Source organism: Taeniopygia guttata, chromosome 2, assembly GCF_048771995.1.
Source record: "Taeniopygia guttata chromosome 2, bTaeGut7.mat, whole genome shotgun sequence".
NCBI classification, from domain to species: Eukaryota; Metazoa; Chordata; class Aves; order Passeriformes; family Estrildidae; genus Taeniopygia; species Taeniopygia guttata.
This window is the reverse complement of record NC_133026.1, coordinates 117,551,862-117,559,900: the sequence shown is the minus strand read 5'-3', so window position 1 is coordinate 117,559,900 and position 8,039 is coordinate 117,551,862.

Genomic DNA, 8,039 nt, shown 5'->3' with positions numbered 1-8,039 from the left:
CTGACTTTGTGAACTACTGGAAACCGAGCAGTCCATGGGCTGTCAGGAGCTGTGTGCTTTATGCTTGTTCTGTCTGAGTTTTGAAACTTGCTTTTCCCCATCTTATATTAACAGTCATTGTTGAAGTTTTCAGCTCAATGGCTGTGATGCAGTTCTGTGACTTTATAAATACATGTAGGTTTATCACAGCAGAGCAGTTTTGTATCCTATTTTTAGGCACTCGGATTAGCTGGAGTAGATTTTTATTTTGTTGATGTCTGCTTTTACTGAGCCTTTAAATGTCTTGCAGAACAGCAATTTGCAAGCTTGCTAATACCAACATTCTCCTGAGAGAATTGCAGGCACCTATGAGTCAGAAGATACTGGTGCCAGCCAGGTTAGCTAGTGACACAGGGATAGATGTGAAGATGGAGCCTGTGTCTAAGCAAAGCAGCATTTACCTCTGCACACCTGGGTGGTTGCCTGCCTCTCTCTGCTCTGTAACTCTCTACATTTCCCATTTCCCACATTCAGAAAGGAAGGGTAGGGATTTTCTACCCTCTGGGAAAAGCATCCACCACCCTCCCACATCTCTCCAGGGTTTCTGAAGGGTGATGCACCCCCAAAAGCTGGTTATGGGCCTGGACAACCCAGTGGGGGGACCTGAATGTTGGGAAAATCTGTGAAGCTGACTTGGTGTCAGAGCCATGCTCTGTGTCAGGACAATGCTGGTGTGTGATGTTTGCACTGTTAATTCATACAACACTCCAGATGCCTGCTGGGAGCTGCTGTGCAGCAGCAAGGCTGCTGTAAACCAGCTGTTTGTGGCTAAAAACAAGAGTTGTGTCAAGAAGCCATTTCTCTTGCTTTGCACAAAGGCTGTTATCAGCTGGAACGTGCAATCTTCCTCTTTGCCTTGCTATCTCTACAGAGCTGCTGGTGCCAGCTTTAGCAGCTGGACTGGGTGAGGAATGGTTTACCTGACCCTTTATTGATGGGGCTGAGGCTGCTGACCCCCACAATGCTTGGCTTCTGAGTGTTTCCACCTTTACTGATCATGCTGGTTAAGCTTTCATTACAAAAGTGTCTCTAGCCCAGTGCAGGAAGGCATTTTTAGCTCTGGGAGCTAAAGCTGAGGGCATGGGCTGCAAAGAGGCACTCAGTGTGTCCAGCTGCTGCGGCTGGTGTGCAGGTGGGGCCAGAATCTGTTCCACATGTTTGCTACAACAGATGTGTGAGCATGGCATTGACCTGCCCTCCCTGGCATGAGCAGATGTGGGAGGCTGGCTGTGGCACAGCTGGGAATGTCCTGAGTCACAGAGGAGGGCAGAATGGGCCGAGTCCTTCTGCTCCATGGGGTCCCTAGGAAGGGACTGCGCGGCTGTTTCCCACTCCTTACCCACAGGGAGGATTGATGTGGCAAGACAGGTGCTGGAGTGGTGGCAACCAGACCGTAGCTGTTTTGCACAGCTGGGGCGACTCCTCTGCCACACTGCCTCATTTCTTTAGGAGGTGAAGATCAGGGAAGGAAGGACATTGCCTGGAGCACTGCACAGCCACAGAGCATCTCTGCTTTCCACATGGAGACCTGTGTGTGGTGCCTTGTGCCTGGCTCCAAAACAGCCTCACAGCCAGAGTCACTGGTCAGGTGTCAGCTGAGTTGTGTGCAATGGTCACAAACAAAAGTCCCCTTGCAACCCTGCATGATGGATCACAGCAACCTTCCTTCACAGCCTTGCTGCCCCACATCAGCTTTGCACAGACCTTTATCTTTGCTGCATGTGTCTGGTGCATTGAGGCACAAAAGCCCAGCATGTCAGCCACTGGGAATGTCCATGTCAAAGGGTTTGTCCCTGGAAGAAAATTATTTGAGGCTTATTTCTTATTCTTTTCCTTTTCCCCCTAGAATATTTGTGTCTCTTCAGCTAATGGGATGACCCACTTCCAGTATGTTGTTGTCAGCTAAAATAACTTGGTATTTCTATTTGTAAATTATTTTTAAAAGCTGTTAGCCAGGCTTGGATTTTTTTTTAATATATTGCAATTGAGACTAAATGAATAGGCATTGTGTTCATCAACATCTGAATGTTGATGAACACCATTTTTAAGAGTTCATTCTAAATAAGTAATACGAAACATGATCCAGACTATAGTGTCCAGTTCTGGGGCCCTGCAGCATAAGAAAGATTTGGATGTGCTGGAGCAAATCCAGAGGAGGGTCATGAAGATGCTCAGGGGGCTGGAGCAACTCTCCTATGGAGACAGAGTTGGAGCTGCTCAGTCTGGAGAAGAAAAGGCTCCTGGGAAAAGTTAGAGCAGCATTCCAGTTCCTAAAGGGAGCTACAAGAGAGCTCCCTTGGAGAGAGACTTTTGTCAAGGGTACGTACAGATAGGACAATGGGGAATGACTTTAAACTGAAATAGGCTAGGTTTAGATTACATATTAAGAAGAAATTCTTTACTGTGGGGTAGTGAGGCATTGAACAGGTTGCCCAGAAAGGTTGTGTGTTCCCCACCCCTGGAAGAGTTCAAAGTCAGGCTGGTTTTTAGCAAGCTGGTCTAGTGGAAGTTGTCCCTGGCCATGACAGGGGCTTGGAACTAGATGATCTTTAAGGTCACTGCCGAAGTGGGCTGTAATTGCTGAAGTTTTTGCTATGTTTACTGAGGTCCTTGTTACTAAGAATGCCTTTGGTGAGGAGACTGCTATTTCCTTGTGCTGGCACATCACAGGCAGGGTGCTTGGTTTTGCAGCATCAGCTCCTCACACGGCTGCGTCCAGGGCTCACTTCACCCAAAAGTGCCTCGTCAGACACAGGGGGGAAGAACTCTGCATGCTGCAGGGGCCTTTGCATGTCTCTTCTGCTTTATGGTCCAGTGAACTCCATCATCCCCCCAAAACAGAGCATCAGACAAATAGATTGTGTGCTACCTCTTGCTGATTCACTGCTATGCAAAACGTGACGGCTCAGTAGGGAAATATCAGTCTAAAATAAAGCAGAGTCAAATGTTAGGCAGGTGAATGTGCAGAACAGGAGGTCTGATGTGGTGAAACACCTGGCTGGGAGTGGGGGCTGCCAGCAAGTGTCTGCGTTGATCTACCACCTTTAGAACAGCTCTGAGGCCCTGTATTACTCCACAGGGCTTATTAATTAAAGGCTGCTAAATATGATATCTCTTTTAGTAGCAACCCCAACCTGATGACTAAAAAGAGGCACGTCATTCACACTGCTTCTATTTCATCCTGAATTGTCCCCCTTTGACCTAAATTCCTGGGGTTTTCTGGGCCTTCATCTGACTGAATTAAATATTCAACTCTTTTTTCCCTTCTAAATACCTCAGTTTTTATATTAATGATTTGTGTGCCCATACATTTAAATAAGAGTTCTGCCACTTAAAAAAAGTCTTGAATACCACATAGTTTAGGGATAAGGTTGAGAGAGTCAAAGAATCTGTAGCTCCAGGAACACTGGGGCTGGAAAAGGCATGCCAAGGTGATCCCAGCAGGGCCCCAGTATAACATCTTTCTAATCTGGACCACCCATGGGGATGGAGACCCCAGTCTCCTGTCTTGTCCCCAGACCAGATGCCCTGAGGGTTAAATTTAGGATTCAGAGATCTACAGAGCCTACAGCTCCCGGGACATTGGCACTCAAAAATGCATTACACGGGCACCAGGGCAGGGTGCCACCATTGCCAGTTCCACACTCTTTAATCTGTGCAACCTATGGCAATGAGGACCTCTGGCCCAGGGTCAAGCTACTGTTGGGGTTAGGGTTGAGAGAGTCAAAAAGTCTACAACTCCAGGAGCACTGGGGCTGGAAAAGGCATGCCAAGGTGATCACAGCAGTACCTCAAAATTTCTGCTTATATTTTCTTTTTAATCTGTACCACCTAATTTATTCTGAGAGTTTCCCACAGGATTCTTCCCCATGCCAATCAGGTGTGGTGGGAGTGACCACTCATGAGAGGCAATTTGGTCACAAGGTTGGCAGAAGGGAATCTCTAAAAAAATAATGGTTTTTTTCCCCTGGACAAGTTAGAAGAGGTGATATTACAATGGCTGGGAAAAATGTCCGAGAATACAAGAGCAGAGAAAAGTAATATGAGCCTGAGCATGCCCCTTTTAATTGACATAGGTAGGGAAGCAAGTGTGCTAAACAAAATAGAGAAACTGAAAGCTCCTCTCCCTTGAGGTGTGCAGGGGAGCAGCAGCTTGATTTGTTTTGGACAGCTCACTGCTAATGGAAATGGAGACATCTATTGATGGTAGCTCCAGGACCCAAAACCAAAGTGCTGGCATATTTAGTGGACACTGGGGCTCAGATATCAGCCTTGACTAAACAAGATGCCACCAGCTGAGGAGCTGTCCAATCCAAATGGCCCTTGCTTGTAGTGAGTGTGTTGGGAGTGTCACAACCAGTAACTACCACTGCAGTTATTCTTATGTTCCTGGGAGAAGAAGCTACCATAACTGTTACCACGGCAACAGGGGACTTCCTTTTAAGTTTACTGGGACTGGATGATTTGAAAGGGAGAACTTGGCATGACAATGTGGGGTGCCGGTGGTCCTTTGGAACCATCACCCACCAAGTTAGACAGTGGCAGATTGCCCCGGATCTTCCCCCTTCAAAACTTACAAATGCCAAACCCTAATGACTGCCCTTGGGGACCTGGGAGGGAATTGTCCCAGCCCTAGAGGACTTAAAAAATTGAGAAATTGTTATCCCCACTCACTCAGCTTCCAGTTTCCCAGTATAGCCAGTGTGAAAACCAAATGGTAAGTGGAGATTAACTTTAGACTACTGCCACCTCAGTGGTGACACAGACCCCTTACCAGCAGCTGTACCAAACATCACTGAGCTCACAGCCAGCATCCAGGAACACGCACACAGGGTCATGACCACTGTTGATATTAAAGACATGTTTTGTATGGTGCTATTGACGCGTGGAGATCAACACCAGTTTGCCTTTGTGTATGGGGGCAGTCATATACCTTTACAGGGCTTCCTCAGGGCTACAAGCATTCACCCACCTTAGTTCACCATGTGCTGGCAAAAAATTGGGAAAGATACTGGTGGAAGAGGGAGTGAAAGTTAACCAGGACACTGATGGTATACTCACAGGATGTAATCATAAGTAGAGATTGGGACTACCCAGAATAACATCATTATTCACCTCGAAGTTTTGGGATTTAGCTGCTCTCTTGTGGATCATCTCTAGAGTTAATGCTGAGATTCTAAAAACTTACTCTAGACAATGTGTCTATTTGACATCTGTAATGTTTGTAGAGTTTCTTATTAGGGATCTCATATGCGAAATCTGACTTGTTTCAATTTTTGTGTGTGCAAGTTTTGGCATTGCAACTTTTCTGACTGTGTAACTTACAGAAGTAATTATTCTGCTGATGTCAATGTTTGAGTTTAAATATTTTCTGTATAAGGTGTGTGGTAGTCCCTCAAATAGTGATGTGTCTGTGATTGACTCTTCTGGCAACCCTGTTTGCTACAGGACATGTAAAGTGAGAGCAAAAGGGGAAGAAAGGCGAGTAAGGCATATCTGAGGTTTTTTGTTTCATGCATCAGTAGGAATTATTTTATATATTAGCCTAGCCTAAATTCACTACGGTTTATTTAAATAAAGTGGTATGCAAATTAATTATGCATCTTTTAGTGAGTAGCTCTATCATAAAGATGGTTTTGAAATAGTGGGGAGAAATTAGAAATCCTTTTTTGGAGGGAAATAAATGACAAATGGCTGTAAGTGGGATGGACTGTCATCATGCAGTCGCCTTCTTTCACATCAGTGCCCTAGTCAGTCTCTAGTTCTGGGGAACACCAGATTATAAATCGACATGAAACATGTCTGAAAAATGCATCTTCTCACAGATGTTATAAATTATGGCATCAGGCTTGTGTCTGGTAGTGCCAGAGGCAATGCCTTTGGCTGCACAGTTAGCAGCTTCTGTCTTTGGTGGAAAAATGGTAAAGTTCACTTATTTTTGTGATCACTCTTTCATATTTTTCTGACAGTGTGCTGGAGTCAACCTAATGCAGCTTTCTGTACAACTTCATCTGGAAAATGTGTTGCATATCCACATCCTCTTCCATGCTCATGCTGGTATTTTTAATGCACAGCTGGAGATCAGGTATTCACAGATGAGTTCCCAGCAGAGGCCAGGTCCTGGAAAAAATCTGTGGCAGCTCCTGTGGTGTGGACACTCACCAAGAGGACACTCCCTGGCTGCTCATACTAAACATAGATGGTGTCTGTAATGGAAGAGCCAGAAATGTGACAACTTTTCACCAGAGCTGTGTGACTACGGGCAGTGCTGCAGGCAGGGAATAAGTCATCCTCTAATGGAGAGCTGTGAAGTCTGGGTTGATGGACCATGCTCACACCATAAGCTTTTTCCCTTGTGTTCTGAATTCTTTCCACTTGCAGTCCTGAGTCACCTTCCCTAGGCTGGGCTCCTGCGGTCCTGTGCCATCCACCTCAGGCTGGGCCATGGCTCAGCAGGGGCTCTCCAAAGCCAGGGTTGTGTTTGAGGTAATGTAAGTGACTTTGTTGACAAGTCAATTGGTTTTACTGTCTACCAGAGCCTTAAATCCCTTTCAGGAGTCTCTGTCTTGGCACTCTTATTTATGGGAGGGAGGTGACGCAAATATTGCGTCTGGGATGTGCTTGAGGTCAGGTGTGTAAAGGGGTATCTATTTCTAGCTGCTGACAGTGCCAGGGCTTTTCTCTGCACATCTGATAACAAAATGGTTCTATCAACTGTACCATACTGGAGCTGCTCCCAAATACACTTTCAGGCTCTGGAGAACAAAGTTTATGTTCTTTGCTATCAGAGGTTCACCTTTTTTCAGTACTGTATACTCTCCCTTACTTGCCACTAAATGCTTCCCAAAAACTCCTAAGTCTCTGAGACCTCTATGTAACCACATGTTACTTGTTTATTTTGTTGTTTCTTTTCTTTTCTTTTTTTTTTTTTTTTTTTAAGAATAGAACATAGCTTTAAATCAATAAAAGAAATATCTACTACAATACAAAAAAAATCCACAGCAGTTCCTGGAATACAAGGAAATTAAATGTGCTTCTTGTAAATAGCTCCTTCTCTTGTAGATCCAAATTATAAATAAATAAATAAGAAAAGCATAAATACATATGTCAAGATACAGCAATTATTAAGAAGAAATATTAATCATCTCCACCTCTAACCTCATACTGCTCAAAGCTATTAATTAACAAATAAATACTACTATTCCAATGCAACTTCCTCAACAAGCAAAACTCTTGCTGTCCTGGGTTTGAGTACTTTTTGGACAATATTAACTACAAGGGCAGGTACCACAAATGTTCACTCTCTTAATTACACCTAATTCAGTAAAAGGACTTTTCCCAGTGTCTGTCCATCATCCTTATTTTTCCTTTGTTTAGGAAATGAGACCAAAAAGGGGAAGCAGTGATTGGTCTTCTCCCAACTCTTTGAATGTATGTACTGCTATGTAGGGGAGCAGTCCCACTGAATTTACTAGGTTTACCTATATGTGTAAAAAGACAAATATGGGTTTCTGGAAGGAGTTCTATGGGCTGAGGAGGGGGTTGAAGTGTGGTTAGTGATATTTGTAAAACGTGTTTCAGGAAACTCTTGACCATGGCTCCAGCTTGGCTCAGTCATAGAAGACCTGACGTTGGCAAGGGTCAGGGTGCTTGGATTTTTGCGCAGGATCAGTGTGCCAGGGTCTAATTTAAAGGTGGGGTGGACCCCTGTGAGAAACCTCTTGCAGGGAATGTTCAGGTGTGCAGCCTTCAGTGGGTGTCAGCATTGCTCTCTCATGCCAGGGCAGAGAAACACATGGTTGACACTGGTCACCACTGCCAGCATGTGGCTCACAAGGAACTGTGTTCTTCTTTCCCACGAGCAAGAAATAAAAGTTGGAGAGCAGATCATCCCTGTCTCGGGCTGCTGGGCCAGAGAAGGACTTTCACCTTTGCTAATGAAGAGGGAGAGTCTGTGTGGTTTCGAGGTGCAAAGTTTTCCTCTGACCAGTTGAGCACCT